General features: G+C 39.2%; 1 protein-coding gene and 1 long non-coding RNA gene across 7 annotated transcripts in view; one reads left to right on the forward strand and one right to left on the reverse strand.

The window, feature by feature from the left end:
- The window catches only part of SPAG16 (sperm associated antigen 16), a 981998-nt gene that overhangs the window by 929129 nt on the left and 34589 nt on the right, over positions 1-18280 (forward strand). The gene's annotated exons all lie outside the window — the stretch shown is intronic.
- On the reverse strand, positions 186-17498 carry LOC145542977 (uncharacterized). The gene is made up of 7 exons (XR_014080328.1): positions 17368-17498; positions 15775-15892; positions 15515-15661; positions 15082-15131; positions 14711-14882; positions 11191-11305; positions 186-253 (listed from the first exon to the last, which is right to left on the reverse strand). It is a non-coding gene; the product is annotated as an uncharacterized LOC145542977 (long non-coding RNA).

Raw genomic sequence — 18280 nt, forward strand, 5'->3', positions numbered from 1 at the left:
TCTGCTGTAACTTAGGTTATATAGAGAAACTAAATGGCTCAATGCAGTTCAGAAAAGCACATTTGTTAGTGTAACTGCTCCCCCAAATTGTCCTTCCTAGCATGTTATATTCTAAAGTCTACTGTAAAGAGTCTCTTTAGATTTAAAGCTTTAAATTCTTAAGCCCAAATAAACAGAGATGGTAAGGCAGGTCAAAGTCTTTTATTGCTCATAGCATCTCTCCAATGGTTGGGGTGTCCAGAGAGGCAGGTTTCTGTGGGGAATCAGTGGGAGACAAGGTTGGAAAATCGGCAGAGGTAAAATTCTTGCCTTAAAAGGCCAGATGAGAAAATTTAACCTGTGATATCTTAATACTGTTGTATAGAATAGATTAAGAGTTAGGTAAAAATAATTTTTAAAAACACAAAAAGAATTCAAGAGTAGAAAGTTGGAAGCTTGCTTAAACCATTCATGTGGCCAGTAAACTTCAATTTATTATCACAAGGCAAACAAGCTCAGTTAGCTGCGCTTACTGGGTTGTTTTCTATAAGCTTACTTTTGTTATTCTTCACGTGAACTGGCAACTTTATACTGTTTAGTATGGGCTGAGAGAATAGTTCCATGGAATTAAAGAAACTCTACACCAAACTTAACTAATTCTAATTAGTCTACTAGATTAATGGCTGTTTTTTTAAATACTTTTGATTCTCTTTTAGTAAACAGCCAAAAGCAGAGAAGGTTTCTGTGCTATCACAAATTTGAACTCAAAGAATCTTCTTCAGGGAATGTGGACTAAACCTTGAGGCACATAAATAAAATCATACCTTTACTCCCAATGTACCTTGTTTTATATTATTGTATAGACAAAATAGTACTGTTGTTCTATACAAATACACTCCCAAATTTCTCATGCCCCTTTTTACCTGCTACTTATTCCCATGTGGTATTGTCTTCTGATGGTAATCTGGCCGTGTCAAGGAGCTTCAATTATTTTTTTAGAAAATTCTGTTACTAGATACTTATTCTAAATGTTTTACTTCTATCAATTTCCATCTCTTCCCATGAAGAGTCTCATTCTCTCAATATGGGCACCTTTTTCTACATTTTCTGACCAATATTTTGTAGGCCAGAATGATGTGAGCATTTGGTGAAAAACTTTGAAAGCTTCTGTGAGGATTTGGTGGACAGAAAATTGTTCCTTCTAATGACAGGAATCTCAAGATTGTTTCGATCATAGCTTCGGGTTTCTATAAAGCATACTAAGCCCTCCCTTTAGTTATATGAGTATCTCATGAGAATACTCTTCAACAATCCCATATCTTCAGCATAGTTTTGAAATAACTTTTTCTTGACTTGTCAAGTTCACAGTCTAAGGTAGACTGTTACAAGGATAATTCACTATGTCTGAAGGCTTCAAAATGTAGGAAAACTCTAAGGCTATTCTTCAGTGAAGTCACTCTAATATAAGTTGTCTATATGGAAAATCCATTGTTCCTATGTAACAACATCCAATTAGTTGTTGACCAAGCACAAGTTGTGCATTAACACTTGTTTTTCTGGGCCAGGCTGTATGCTAGAGGTTGTCTGTAAAGGTAGCTAAACCTGAAAACATTATAATTCATATCATTGGCTATGTGAATTTATTTTCCTGCAAAGAGTAGAAGATTCAGATATGTGTATGTGTGCATATCTTGTATATAGTTTATTACTTGACCTTCCCTTGTCTTCTCTTAACACTGAGATACATCTGAGTCTTGTAGATTTCTCCTGTTAGACATTCCCTATTTTGAATACAATTGGCATGCCATATGGAAGAGTCATACAGCAATCAGATATTAGTGATTCTTCATATACTAGGTTTGAAGATAGTTTTACATGTATATGTAAAATATATATTAAATTTATATTTAAAATACATTTATAAAAATATATATATACAAAACTCATTAGAGACCTAAATTCCATGCTGTTGTATGCTTTATCTCTATGCTAGAAGTTGAACATACTATAGGCTGTTTATACCATTTGCTTTCCAAGGCTAAATGTGACAAATAGTGATTTCAACTTTCCTTGAAGCACCATAACAGTGTAACTTATGTCTACCTTTTGTTTAAAAATTAAACAAAATCAGACTTTCTTTCTTAAAGCAAGCAAACAAAAGAATCAAATTGCATATAACCAAGGGTATCACAAGAGCTTGAAGGAAAAGGAGCAAAAAACAAGTAACTTTCCTTTTCAACATCATTTGAAACATATCCCTGGGAATTGTTTGAATAGGAATAAAGCCAATTTTTTGTTGAGGAAGTGATGGTGGATGTCAAGCCTTGTCGATAAATCCTTTCTCTGTTCACACATCTAGAGAGTCTACATGGATTTCAGAGGCTTGGTCCCAAGAAGTTTCAATTTAAGGCAAAGGAATGTGTCATTCACCTACTTATAGTGTTTTATAATGTCATAATTCCTAGAAAATAGGAGTTAAAGAATTGGAATTTTTGCCAACCTATAGTAGAAAATCTCAGCCCTTCCTTTAGTATCACTTATCCCCAATAAATGCTGTGATGTTGTGTTACCCATCTTGCTGTTTTTTAAGACTAGAAATAAAAGTTTTATTGGGGTTGAAATACTTAAATATATGTGCCAGGAAATGCTACTACCTACATTTACTGATGCTCTAGATGACAAAGCAAAACCCAGGAAGAAAGGAAAATCATAATAAATATTTTAAGCATTCCCATGTCTATGAGAAAATCGGAGTATATCAAAGAATGTAGTAAAACTATATGTTTTTCTTATTTCTGAAAGCCTGGTGAGGTTAATATGCCTCCAAACTGGTACTTTTTTAATAAAAAGAAATTATTGCTTCAGAAAAAAATGTTTTCAGAATAAACTAATAATATGAAGAATTTATTTGAACAATTTTACAATACTTTTAATTAAATGGCACTTTCTTAACCACCAACAGATATCATGAAGAGGATATGGAGGTACTACATGCCAAAGCAAAAATATTGAATTACATTTCCTTTCATGATACTATTGATTACATGAGACATGACTATAAAGTAATGACAGCAATTATAAGAGCCACACATTATATGGTTAAACCTTTTTTTGAAGCTCATCCTCTTAGAACAATATCAAACCTAGTATATTTGTATGGGATAAAAGTTAATAAATTTATTAATTTACAAAATGTAAATATTATGTATTATTCTGCAGGCAGTCTGTGACTTGCAGTGCCTCAACTTATTAATCATTGTTTAGAAGAAAGAATAGAGAAATCTCAGAGTAAAGCCCTGACCTCACTAGAACAGTGACTCTTACTTTTTAATTCAAAAGTTCTGCTAGATCATTCAGAAAGAGGAAGACAGAGACAGACAGACAGATGACTTTGCTGAAGGGAGTGAAAATTTGAAGTGAGGGGCCTTCTTTTGTGAAGAGGCAAAGGTGGAGAAAGTCATTGATTTTTGCTGTACCATTTTTTTTAATCTCCTGCCAATGATAAATGAAATAGAAGTTTTGATTTCACTTTCTCATAACAATAGTTTCATCGATCATAATTGAAAGAACGTGATACTGTTCCTTCACTTACCAATAATATTTTGAGCACCCACTACATACACAAAACTGCCATATTCCAGGAATATGTAGGCAAGGAAAACTAAGATGGTTTTCATTCTTTTTTTTTTATTGTTAATTTATTTAATTTAGTTGGATGCTAATTCAGTTCAGTTCAGTTCAGTTCAGTCGCTCAGTCGTGTCCGACTCTTTGCGACCCCATGAATTGCAGCACGCCAGGCCTCTCCGTCCATCACCAACTCCCGGAGTCTACCCAAACCCATGTCCGTTGAGTCGGTGATGCCATCCAACCATCTCATCCTCTGTCGTCCCCTTCTCCTCCCGCCCCCAATCCTACCCAGCATTAGGGTCTTTTCCAATGAGTCAACTCTTCGCATGAGGTGGCCAAAGTATTGGAGTTTCAGTTTCAACATCAGACCTTCCAATGAACACCCAGGATTGATCTCTTTTAGGATGGATTGATTGGATCTCCTTGCAGTCCAAGGGACTCTCAAGAGTCTTCTCCAACACCGCAGTTCAAAAGCATCGATTCTGCGGCGCTCAGCTTTCTTCACCGTCCAACTCTCACATCCATACATGACCACTGGAAAAACCATAGCCTTGACTAGATGGACTTTTGTTGACAAAGTAATGTCTCTGCTTTTAAATATGCTATCTAGGTTGGCCATAACCTTCCTTCCAAGGAGTAAGCGTCTTTTAATTTCATGGCTGCAGTCACCATCAGCAGTGATTCTGGAGCCCAAAAAAATAAAGTCTAACAGAGTTTCCACTGTTTCCCCATCTATTTCCCATGAAGTGATGGGACCAGATGCCATGATCTTAGTTTTCTGAACGTTGAGCTTTAAGCCTACTTTTTCACTCTCCTCTTTCACCTTCATCAAGAGGCTCTTTAGTTCTTCTTCACTTTCTGCCATAAGGGTGGTGTCATCCGCATATCTGAGGTTATTGATATTTTTCCCGGCAATCTTGATTCCAGCTTCTGTTTCTTCCAGCCCAGTGTTTCTCATGATGTACTCTGCATAGAAGTTAAATAAGCAGGGTGACAATATACAGCCTTGACATACTCCTTTTCCTATTTGGAACCAGTCTGTTGTTCCATGTCCAGTTCTAACTGTTGCTTCCTGACCTGCATACAGGTTTCTCAAGAGACAGGTCAGATGGTCTGGTATTCCCATCTCTTGAAGAATCTTCCACAGTTTATTGTGATCCACACAGTCAAAGGCTTTGGCATAGTCAATAAAGCAGAAATAGATGTTTTTCTGGAACTCTCTTGCTTTTTTGATGATCCAGCGGATATTGGCAATTTGATCTCTGGTTCCTCTGCCTTTTCTAAAACCAGCTTGAACATCTGGAAGTTCACGGTTCACGTATTGCTAACGCCTGGCTTGGAGAATTTTGAGCATTACTTTACTAGTGTGTGAGATGAGTGCAATTGTGTGGTAGTTTGAGCATTCTTTGGCATTGCCTTTCTTTGGGATTGGAACGAAAACTGACCTTTTCCAGTCCTGTGGCCACTGCTGAGTTTTCCAAATTTGCTGACGTATTGAGTGCAGCACTTTCACAGCATCATCTTTTAGGATTTGAAATAGCTCAACTGGAATTCCATCACCTCCACTAGCTTTGTTCGTAGTGATGCTGCCTAAGGCCCACTTGACTTCACATTCCAGGATGTCTGGATCTAGGTGAGTGATCACACCATTGTGATTATCTGGGTCGTGAAGATCTTTTGTGTACAGTTTTCCTGTGTATTCTTGCCACCTCTTCTTAATATCTTCTGCTTCTGTTAAGTCGATACCATTTCTGTCCTTTATTGAGCTCATCTTTGCATGAAATGTCCCCTTGGTATCTCTAATTTTCTTGAAGAGATCTCTAGTCTTTTCCATTCTATTGTTTTCCTCTATTTCTTTGCACTGATCACTGAGGAAGACTTTCTTATCTCTCGTTGCTATTCTTTGGAACTCTGCATTCAGATGAAAATATCTTTCCTTTTCTCCTTTGCTTTTGGCTTCTCTTCTTTTTACAGCTATTTGTAAGGCCTCCTCAGACAGCCATTTTGCTTTTTTGCATCTCTTTCTTGAAGATGGTCTTAATCCCTGTCTCCTGTACAATGTCACAAACCTCTCTCCATAGTTCATCAAGCACTCTATCAGATCTAGTCCCTTAAATCTATTTCTCACTTCCACTGTGTAATCATAAGGGATTTGACTTAGGTCATACTGGAGTGGTCTAGTGGTTTTCCCTACTTTCTTCAATTTAAGTCTCAATTTGGCAATAAGGAGTTCATGATCTGAGCCAGAGTCAACTACCAGTCTTGTTTTTGCTGACTGTATAGAGCTTCTCCATCTTTGGCTGTAAAGAATATAATCAGTCTGATTTCAGTGTTGATTATCTGGTGATGTCCATGTGTAAAGTCTTCTCTTGTGTTGTTGGAAGAGGGTGTTTGCTATAACCAGTGCATTCTCTTGGCAAAACTCTATTAGCCTTTGCCCTGCCTCATACTGTACTCCAAGGCCAAATTTGCCTGTTACTCCCGGTGTTTCTTGACTTCCTACTTTTGCATTCCAGTCCCCTATAATGAAAATGACATCTTTTTTTGCTGTTAGTTCTAAAAGATCTTGTAGGTCTTCATAGAACCGTTCAACTTCAGTTTCTTCAGTGCTACTGGTCGGGGCATAGACTTGGATTACCGTGATATTGAATGGTTTGCCTTTTTTGAGATTGCATCCAAGTACTGCATGTCGGACTCTTTTGTTGACTATGATGGCTACTCCTTATATTCTAAGGGATTCCTGCCCACAGTAGTAGATATAATGGTCATCTGAGTTAAATTCACCCATTCCAGTCCATCTTAGTTTGCTGATTCCTAGAATGTCGACATTCACTCTTGCCATCTCCTGTGTGACCACTTCCAATTTGCCTTGATTCATGGACCTAAATTCCAGGTTCCTATGCGATATTGCTCTTTACAGCATCGGACCTTGCTTCCATCACCAGTCACACCACAACTGGGTGTTGTTTTTGCTTTGGTTCTGTCCCTTCATTCAGAAGTCGGTTAAGTGACAGCCAAAAACAGGCAAAATTGCAATGAAGCAGGACAAAGTGGCAACAAAAGCATGCAAAGTCTGTAAGGAACAGTGGGTAGAGAAAGACTGAGGCCAGCTTTCAAGATCCTGCCTGGAACTGTACACTATAGCAGTTGGTTTTTATTTCAAGGGTGACTGATAAATACTGCCTCTATGCTAATTGTCTTAAGTGAACATCCCAAAGTGTCTGCTTGGCAGCGATATGCCAGGGAGGGAATCTGGTATGACTCTAAAAATATCCAGAATGACTTTCTTCAGATAAAATTCCCAAGTAAGCAAATTTATCCAAAATCTATCTGATAGACATTGAAATCAATCCTTACAATGAAATATATCTGATAATATTAAACAGGACCAGAAATTCTAGAGGCTATCAGCATGAGAACACTAACCTCTCTGAGTATTTAGCAGAAATAAAAATATGCCCACATTTCAACCACTGACCAGCTTATTCCTCTAGCTCCTCTTGCCTGACAAACTCTTCTAAAATACTTGGTATCATACACTCTTTTTCTAAAATAGAAGGGGGACAAGAAGAACATCAGAAACTATAAACTTCTCAAAATATATGAAACTCTGGAGAGGCAGCCTGCACCTGCAGCCCTAAAAGCAAATGTGTTGAATAATCAGGGATCCCAAACACTAGAGCGACACTAGAGTTATTTACTCAGCTAATCATTATGTGAAATAGAACATTTGATTTCTGCACCAGTTACCTTGAAGTAGATGCACACCTCATTCAATTAAATAAAGCATCACAAACAAAATCATTTAGTTCAATGTGTGGTTCTTGTGGTTCATGTCGCCAAGTCATGTCCTACTCTTGGGACCCCATGGGCTGTAGCCTACCAGGCTCCTCTGTCCATAGGATTTCCTAGGTAAGAATACTGGAGTGGATTGCCATTTCCTTCTCCTGGGGATCTTCCCAACCCAGAAATCAGGCCCAGGTCTCCTGCATTGCAGGCAGATTCTTTACCAACTGAGCTACGAGGGAATCCCACAATCAATATTTTTAAGTCACTCAGTCATGTCTGACTCTTTGCTACCCCATGACTGTAGAGTCCATGGAATTCTTCAGGCCAGAATAATGGAGTGGGTAGCTAGCTGTTCCCTTCTCCAGGAGATCTTCCCAACCCAGGGATTGAACCCAGGTGTCCCTCATTTCAGGTAGTTGTTCTTAAGTAAGTACTCAATAAATCCTTCCTTAGGGCCCTCTGTCTTTTATTTTTGGCATATGTCCTTCCTGGCACATGGAAATGAGCTCTGCATGATTCGAAATCCTGTTAGGCAATGGATGCATGTTACCTGCATTCTTAGTGTTTTGTGCAAAGATGCACTATATTCTAAGATCTGATTTTAATAGCAAAATGCCCTTGAGATAAACATGTTAGCATGTTAGTGTAAATGTGGGTCTTCAAGAACATGTTAGATCAGGGCATTTTTCCTTTAATTGGTTGTAGACCTGACATCTTAGCCCCTTGAGTGTTAAAGATTTAGAGGGACAGCAGCCTCAGCTCACTCCCTTTCTCTAGCAATTGCTAAGTTTTCTAGACCTCAACTAATTTTGAAAAGAAGCTTTAAATGGCTTCCCTCGTGACTCAGCATTATTCTAAGGTGTATTAAATGTATTTTGGTTATTTGTGTAGCTGTCCTATCTATAACTAGAATATAAGAGACCATGATTTCTTAATTAACTTTGAATTACCTCTGGAATGCAATGTATTTCCTGGTAACTTAGTAACTTAGCAAACATTGTTTCAAAAAATAGATTATGAAATGAATTAGCTTGTAAATACATTGTGCAAATTTATCCAGACCACACTTCTCAAACATCTTAATCTTTTCCTCAAACTATGTTTGACCTAAGAAAACCAGACCTGTGGAAATTGAAAAAAAAAGTTCAAAATAATAAAAAAACAAATTGGAAACTGATTAGTTTAACAGTTTTTTTCTTGTAATCTTATCTACTATACTAGTGAAAGTATCTTCTATATCTGCAACTAAAAAGGCCTTAAAACCAAACCATGCTTAACCCAGTAATGAGAGTGATGGTCCTTCTTTGTTTACACAGCTTCCCCTACAGCACTGAATATTCTCTAAAAACATCTCCTGACTCCTTCTCTGCCTTCCCATTTTGAAGAGAAACAAAGACAGATTCATCTTTTTTTTTAAACATTCTGTTTTGTATTGGGGTGTGGCCGACTAACAATGTTGTGATAGTTTCAGGTGAGCAGCAAAGGGACTCACCCATACATATACATGTATCTGTTCTCCCCCAGACATATTCACCTTTGTGAGCAAGATGGCTAGCATGTGGGGGTTCCATCAATGATTGTATGACATGCATGGCAATTTTTAAACATTTTTTAAAGTACTTTATTTAACATTTTGTTCATTTTTGACTGTGTGGGTCTTCAGTGCTGCGTGTGGACTTTCTGTAGGTGTGGAGAAAGGGACTGTTCTCTAATTGCGGTGCACAGGCTTCTCATTGTGGTGGTTTCTCTTGTTCTGGAGCACAGACTCTATGGTGTGTGGACTTCAGTAATTGTGGCACATAGGCTTAGTTGCCCCACAGCATGTGGAATCTTCTGGACCAGGGATCAAACCCATGTCCCTCACATTTGCAGGCAGATTGTTAACTACTAGACCACCAGGGAAGTCCAGAAATTTTTTTAATGTAAAATCTGATATTAATGGTGTTTACTGGTAGCAGACCACACAGATCCCCCTTAGGAATGAAGCCATGTGGCTGTGTTAAGTGCATGTGGCAAGCAGAATAATGGCCCCCCAAAAGATAGCTCAGACAGAATCTGCCTGCAATGCAGGAGACCAAGGTCTCTATCCGTGAGTTGGGAAGATCCCCTAGAGAAGGGAATGGCAACCTACTACAGTATTCTTGCCTAGGAAATCTCATGGACAGAGGAGCCTGGCAGGCTACAGTCCATGGTGTCTCAAAGAGTCGGACATGACTGAGCGATTAACACTTTCACAAAAAAAAAATAGCATTAAAAGCGCAAAAATAGCCAAAATAGCACACAAAAAAATAGCTCTAATCACTGGAATATGAGGATACATTACCTTATAGCATAAATGGGACTTTGAAGATGTGATTGAATTAGAAATGTTGAGATGGATTATCATGGATATATCCAGTGGACCCAATATAACACAAATGTCTTGGTAAGAGGGGGCAGGAGAATCAGAGACAGAAAAAAAAGATGTTATGACAAAAGTAAAGATGAAAGTAGCAAGAAGCCATGGCCCAAGGAGTGCAGGCAGCCTGTGTGTGCGTGTGACCCCATGGACTGTAGACCACTGGGCTCCTCTGTCCATGGGGATTCTCCAAGCAAGAATACTGGAGTGTGTTTGCATGTCCTCATCCAAGAGATCTTCCCAACCCAGGGATGGAACCCCTGTCTCCAACATTGCAGGCAGATTCTTTACTGTCTGAGCCACCAGGGAAGCCCAAGAACACTGGAATGGGTAGCCTATCCTTTCTCCAGGGCAACTTTCCAACCTAGGAATCAAACGGGGGTCTCCTGCATTACAGGCAGATTCCTTACCAGCTGAGCTACCAGCGAAGCTGGCAGGCAGCCTGTAGGAGCCAATAAAGGAAGAAAGTGGATTCTCCCCTAGACTCTGAAAGGAATGTAGCTCTTCTGACCCATTTCAGACTTCTTGTCTCTACAGTTTTAATTAATTGGTGTGTTTTAAGTCATTATGTTGTGATAATGTTGATAGCACCAATAAGAAACTAGTATAACAGACAAGACAGGGATAATTTGGCTTCAAATAGCAAGAACTTCAAACCAAACTGACTTATATAGTGAGAAAGTGCATTGGTTTGCACGTTAGGAAGTGTGATAGGAGGCAGAGGGCATTATCTCAATAATATCATCAGTGGTGCCACTTAATTCATTCCTATATCTCTGCTCTGTAGTTATTTCTGTTCTATTGACTTCATCCCTTATAAATTTGAGAAGACTTCCAATAGCCATTTGAGTTAAATGCTTCCTTATTGGTTTTCAGCAGTAAAAAAAAAAAGGAGGGGGGGTGTGCTTCTCGTCATTATCTACCACAATGCGTGTATGCTCAGTCATGTCCAAATGTTTGCAACCCTATGGACTGTAGTCCACCAGGCTCCTCTGTCCATGGAATTCCAGGCAAAAATACTGGAGTGGGTTGCCATGCCCTCCTTCAGGGATCTTCCCAGCCCATGAGAATGGTTAAACAAGTTCCAAGGATACCGTGCCCTCAGCCTCAGGTCCAGGAAACAAGCATCTGCTTTCACTCGGTCAGGTTTTTCCTTGCTCTCTAAGGACAGTTGTGTAATAGAAGGAGCAGCAGCAGTTAGAGAAACTCACGACTCATTCTGCCAGGCTCACATTGGCAGTGAGTCTGGAGTTTTTTCCACCTGGGGAATGGCAACATGCCCAGCATCTTGGCTCATCACACCACCGTCTGGCTTACCTGCCGCAGGTTGCTGAACTCTGGGTTAGATTGACACCAGATAGCCACTAGTGAATCATCCTTGCAAATGGTGCATTACCTTTGAAAATGGATACATTCCTTTGTGTACATTACTGCATCAAAATCTGATTCTTCATGTGTGTTTTCCAAGTATCTGATGTGATAGTTCTGAGTAATTTCCTATCCAACCAGCTCTACAGTCAGGCAAAGTAATACAGAGAGGAAAAAAGAGAGAGAGGATATTAATTGGATATCCTGAGCTACATACACTTATTTGTGAGATATTTAATCTCCCACCTTAATGCATTACTTTCTACAATCTTATAGAAGGGGAAATTGGAGATATTTAATCTCCAACCTTAATACATTGCTTTCTCCGGTCTTACAGAAGGGGAAATTGGAGAACTAAGTTGCAAAACTTGCAAGTGTCAGAGCTGTTAAGAACCTTCAGGCAGTATGATTCCTAAGCCCATAGTCTTCCTTATGTACCCCTAAGGGCCACTCCCAGAGTTGAATATCTGAACAGAGTTCACCTGTGAGAGGTGCCCCATCCTCACACTATCCTTGTGACTTCAGATTCACCCCAGAACTGGTTTTGATGTCCTACATAGAGGCTGAAAAATCTGAGGCCCATCAGATTTTCCCCAAGCTTATTAGAACTAAACATAGAAATGAGAAAAGGTCCTTCTAGATAAGTTCCAGAAGAAACCTAGAATGGATCTAGTGGTTTTTGACCCCTTAGTTCAGTTCAGTTCAGTCACTCAGTCCTGTCCAACTCTTTGCGACCCCCATGGACTGCAGCACGCCAGGCCTCCCTGTCCATCACCAACTCCAGGAGTTTACTCAAACTCATGTCCATTGAGTTGGTGATGCCATCCAACCATCTCACCCTCTGTTGTCCCCTTCTCCTCCTGCCTTCAATCTTTCCCAGCATCAGGGTCTTTTCCAGTGAGTCAGCTCTTCCCATCAGGTAACCAAAGTACTGGAGCTTCAGCTTCAACATCAGTCCCTCCAATGAACACTCAGGACTGATCTCCTTTAGGATGGACTGGCTGGATCTCCTTGCAGTCCAAGGGACTCTCAAAAGTCTTCTCCAGCACCACAGTTTAAACGCATCAATTCTTTGGTGCTCAGCTTTCTTTATAGTCCAACTCTCACATCCATACATGACTACTGGAAAAACCATAGCCTTGACTAGACAGACCTTTGTTGGCAAAGTACTGTGTATGCTTTTTAATATGCTGTCTGGGGTGGTCATAACTTTCCTTCAAGGAGTAGGCATCTTTTAATTTCATGGCTACAGTCACCGTCTGCAGTGATTTTGGAGCCCCCCAAAATAAAGTCTGCTACTGTTTCCACTGTTTCCCCATCTATTTGCCATGAAGTGATGGGACTGGATGCCATGATCTTAGTTTTCTGAATGTTGAGCTTTAAGCCAACTTTTTCACTCTCCTCTTTCACTTTCATCAAGAGACTCTTTAGTTCTTCTTCACTTTCTGCCATAAGGGTGGTGTCATCTGCATATCTGATGTTATTGAAATTTCTCCCCGGCAGTCTTGATTCCAGCTTGTGCTTCATCCAGCCCTGCATTTCTCATGATGTACTCTGCATATAAGTTAAATAAGCAGGGTAACAATATACAGCCTTGATGTACTCCTTTTCCTATTCTACCCCAATTCTGTTAAGGGAAACCTGAGCGCAATAACATTGATCATCAGGATTGATTATGGTAATTTGGCTTGCCAGGTGGGCTTATCCTTCCTCTGTCATGGTTTAAGCGTTTTCAGAGGATTCATACCAAAGATAGAAAAGAATTACCCTTCAATACCCTTCTGTTTCTGGGGACCTTTCAGAAAGAACACTCAAATTGCCTCAGCCATGTGTATAGCCAGGAGAGCCCAAGCAGCCAGGAGACAAGGTATGAATGGTTTGGACCCTGAATTTTACAAGAGCAGAGACTGATCTTATAAACACTGCATTTCCAGATCCAAGGACAGTGTCTGACCCATAATAAATTATTATTGTTAAATGAAGGACTAAATAAAAGAATGATCAACTTAGTAAATATTTTGTCAACAAAGCGGGAGGCAAGAATAGTGGTAAAATGGTGGTGAACAAGGTTAGATATGTGTCATTATCCAGCAAAATGTAAGGAACACTTTGCCTTAAACAAGACAGACCCTTAAGTCCGAGACCTATAGTGACAACCTTTAAAATAGCACTGATTCCATTACTGGCACTCATGGGATAGAAACGAAAGATCTTTTTACCCAGTAAGTATCACGTGAAATTTCGGGCTTTTCAAAATGTTAGTATTTGAAAAGCATTTCTAAGTTACTGGCAATCTCAAAGAAAATGGCTAAAACAATTTTCCGAAATGGTTCTATTGAACCCTACTGAAATGCATTTTATGTAGTCCTGTGTGATTGCTTCTGCTTTATTGTTCAAGAATTGTTAATAATGAGAGTTTTAATATGCAGAAAACAAGCAACAGAATGGGACCCAAGGTTCTTCTATTTTATTTTTTAATAAAAAAAGTAAAAACCCTATTTTTGAGTCTGTTTCCAGAGGTAATTTACTGGCATATACATTGTTTAATTTATTTCTAATGTAGAGATAAATCAGCTTATAAGGAAATTAAAACAGAGCACACTTTCAACTTGAGATGACTGGGAGGCTCTCAGGATCCCCGAAACATTTTTTCATGGCAGTTGTGACTTGAAATCACAGAATGGACGTGATAAACACCACAATACGTATCAGGCCACAGCAGTTGAATGTGGTCACTACTGTTTCCATCACCACTTTCAGTGGATGTTTTCCATGATGTGAAATCAGTTATCGCTTCCACATCCACATTAGTATAATTGGTTCTTACTCTCCAGAGGAAAATCTATACAAGGCAGTTTCAGTAAATAAGGGCTAAAGGGCCCCTGTTTGCCACTGCATCCTCTGGGATGGATTATTACTATGTGCTTCCTCTGGATCCTGAGGGAATTCTTGGTACTGCTGTGTCTGTAAAACCCCTTTTTCTCTTTCCAAGGGAAAGCAGAATGCCACTTTTTTTTTTTTCCAAGAAAATTGCTATGCTTAGTGACAACAATTCTAAAAAGCAGTACCCTTCAAGGTATTGACTACCACATGGTTTAAAGAATACTGTGTGTTCAGGGGATGGTTCAAAGGAAGTCACAAAGCAGGTGTCATTTCTAAATAGTTTTAAATTCCCAGTTACTATTAAGAAAGTGGATACCAAAGCTAAATTTTCAACAGTCCCTGCATCAAATCAGATCTTTGGTAACAGCAAAATCAAGGGGTACTTTTGTTTTGGAAAAGTTATTCCAAGTATGAAAGAGCAGTGATGCCTTTTCATGTGGGCAAGTTCTTCATGCACAGAGTATGAGATACAGGAAGGCATAATTCCCAAAGACGTTGCCTCTTCTCTGCCAACATTTTTCATTTTGAGTAAAATATTTTCAGAATGCCCAAGAGGTTTTATTCTTTGAATAGGAAGCTGGAACCTCACATTTACAGCATATTTGGCAAGCTTTGGAATGTAATGTAGAAATCAGAACCATCTACAAAAGATGCATTTGCCCTACCCTGTGATGTCGAGTACAGCCAGATTTTATGAGTGAGGCCAGATCAAGAGTCTCCAGGCGAGGAAGGAGCTTCAGTATTTGTGCCTCTCCAATGGGACATAGGTGACTGTCATTTTTCTGGCCTTGGGAAACTACGATTCCAAGTAGTAGGCAGTTTGTTACTTCATATAAGCTGAACAAAGCAAAGCAAAAGAAAAAGCATTCTATTAGATATCTATGCAAATGTTCTTAGAGCTAGAGCAGTCATTTAATTCAGGTGAGGACAGGCAGTTCTGCCTCTTATCACTTCGACTGTGGCCTTAACCCTCAGCCTTGCTTTGAAAACCAGACCTCACTTTGTATCCTCAGAGCGATATTAATTCAGAACTTACTTGGATTTGTTCCTTGGACAAAAGGTTAAGTGATCCATAAATTTATCTCCCTGCAGATTTGGAAAAAGAAAAGTAAATATCACAGTGATATGTTAGGCAGGTTCTACAGCATCAAAATCGACTGCCCCTCCTGTTGCCAGGGCCAGTGCCACGTGGTGAATAGAAAATAATTAAAATATTTGTGGCTTACTCATGTGAATGATGCCAATGACCAGAAAGACCAAATAGTCAAAAAAAAATCTGATTAATAAGGAATGGTTCTAACCTGATCCTTGTTTGACTAAGAACTAAATCCCATTACAAATGTGCAAAGAAGGATAATTCAGCTCTGTGAAATGGCTTTTTGTTAACATAACTCCACTATGAAGAAATGTGTAGTATCCCCAAACCAAAACATACTTGTAAGATAGAACCTATATTTTTCATCTCTAACCTTAGATTTTGTGGTTCCATATCCAGTGACTCAACATTAGTGTAATAAGGACCTTTGTAACTCCTGGCAGGTGCTGCTCTATGGCGCAGATTTTGTGATTGCAGGTAATAGCCTTCAGACTTAAACGTTCTCGTGGAGGAGGGTGTGCTTGAAAAGATAATAGTGGTGGAGAGATTCTTAGAGTTTGCCCCATTCTCTCTAGGCAACAATAGCTCAGTTATTGAATATCCATCAAGTGCATGTCATTGGTCTGTGCTTACTGTTAAGTTTTCATATCGAATCCCAGAATCTTTTTTCTAAATGAAGAGCATTGCCTTCATGTCTCTTTGTGTGTCCAAATCATTGTTCAGTTTGCAACCAGAGACTGGACTTTTTCCTCTGAGAGTTGTAAAAAGATGTGCCAGATGCAGAAAATCATAGAGTAGAATGAGTCCTGTAAGATCAGCCCTTTTGTCCTCCTCCCTCTCTTAACACAACTAAGGATTACCAAGTGTCACAAGCTCAAAGGCTTGCCATGTGCTCCAGACCTCTGTGCCTCTGCTCATACTGAAGCCCCCTCCCTACCTTATTACCCCTCCTTCACTCTCCTATTCTTTAAGCTACAAACTCCATTCAGTCAGTAAACTTCTTATTGAGCACAATATTCAGTGTTCATCCTTGGCAATATATAGTCTAATGGGGAAGACAGGCAGTTGAACATATTGCAGGAGAGAGGTATAGCTACTGTGGAGGCCTGTAATAAGAGGTTCTAGACATAGTTGAGAGGTCACAGGGGGCTCCTAAAAGGAGGAACCTTTGGACTAGAACCAGAAAGTAACTTAATAAGGAAAAGGAGGTGCTTAGAGGAAAGAACATTCCATCAGAGAGAATCTAACTCTGGGAGGTGGGAGACACAAGGGGGCAAGTGATATAAAAATTAAACAGAAGGAAGATTATGTAAACCATAGGACAAGTGGGAATCCATCAGATGATAGGCAGGGAGTGGCGTGATCAGATTTAGATTTCTTAAAACTCATTATTGTGTGGAGATTTGTTTAGAGAGAGATAAGAGAAGATGCTGAGGCACCAAAGTGAAGGCTGTTGTGATAATTCCTGCACATGACAAAATATCTATCAATCTCTGATAAAAACAACTTTGTCTATTAGGCTGTTATCACTGACATATTTCTTCTATCCTCCAGGTGATTAATGCGTTAACATATTTAAGACACTAGGTCTGGGACTTCTAAAACAGCATCATTAATTTAAATATGAGCTACTAGCCTGTCCAAGACCATGTCAGATCATTTCAACTTAAAACCAAGTCTCTCCTCTTTAATGAATTTATGAAGTGGAACCAAATTAACAGATATTATTAAAATGTGATAGAATTTCCCTCCTCTTGGTCTTGGACACAAAAATATTTGAGTTATCTGAAAGGACTTGCTCTTCACCAAGGCATGACAGTTACCACCTGAAATTTGTTATATTTTTTCAATTTTTTAGATTTTCCTCTCTTTTTTAATATATGGATTTCTCCTTTTCTGTTTAAACAATACCAGCACTTGTTAGCACTCATTTGTTCTCTAGAAGTAATCTATGACACACCAGATTATGGAAGTTAAATGGGACAATTAATATGAATGTGCTTCTCATTCTGCCACTGTTTCTGCCTGTGATCTTCACACAGGAAGCCCTGCTGGATTTCAGGGTGGTGTCATGTTTCACAGAAAGGAAGACTTAACTAATTTTCCATTTCACAAGTACTATCCCTACTTTCCCACTCCTCTTTCACTTATATAAAACTGTCTTAAGTATGTTGGATGCCCTCCTGATAAACATCCTGCATCCCTCTGTAAGCAGAAGGTAGGTACTTGGGTGCCAGTGGCAGAACGTGTTTTCCAGGCAGGAAAACTTTTTTTCATTTCTTCAATTTATGCAATAGGTCGCCAAACAAGCCATCTGCTGATCTGGTTTCCAAAGCATATGGCTTCTTCCTCAATCTGTAATGTGGGAGACGAACTAAAAGAAGTCATTCTTAGAAGAGAGTAACTAAAGCACTCACAATCTAGACAGTCTTCTTTGTGTTCTAAATTCTACCCAAGGGTCAAGGAGGAATTCTTAAAATTCTTATACTGGGAGCACATTAGATGTAACTTTGCAGAATTATTGTCACGGAGTTCCATTTTAATACTAGACTTTTAACATAGACAACAAGAGTCAGCCGTAGCAAATCCATGACTATGTTTGCTTTCAGATAGGGATTGAAAATATTCTGTCCTCTGTCGTAGCACTAAGAGCCACTAGGTATTAGGCACTCGTAGTATGTCAGGCCCTGTCTCATAGCTTTCATTGTTGCAGATGGGCAGCAGGGCCTATAGTTCAGAGCCTGGCTTAAGAACCAGGCCACGTGGGGTTCAGATTCTGGCTCTGTCACTCACTGTTTTATTCTCTTTGAAGACTTGTTTAACTTCCCAGAGCCTCATTTATTTTTTTATTGTATCATTTCATTTTTTCTTTTAAATCTTTATTGCAGTATAGTTGCTTTACAATGTGTATTAGTTTCTGCTGTACAGCAAAGTGAATCAACTTTATGTATCCCCTCTTTTTTGGATTTCCTTCCCATTTAGGTCACCACAGAGCATTGAGTAGAGTTCCCTGTACTATACAGTAGGTTCTCATTAGTATTAATAATCTGTTCTTTTATATACTGTCAATAGTGTATATATGTCAATCCCAATCTCTCAATTCCTCCCACCCCCTCCTTTTCCCCACTGGTATCCATAT

Source organism: Giraffa tippelskirchi, chromosome 3 (genome assembly GCF_054371585.1).
Source record: "Giraffa tippelskirchi isolate mGirTip1 chromosome 3, T2T-mGirTip1v1.2.pri, whole genome shotgun sequence".
Lineage (NCBI taxonomy): Eukaryota > Metazoa > Chordata > Mammalia > Artiodactyla > Giraffidae > Giraffa > Giraffa tippelskirchi.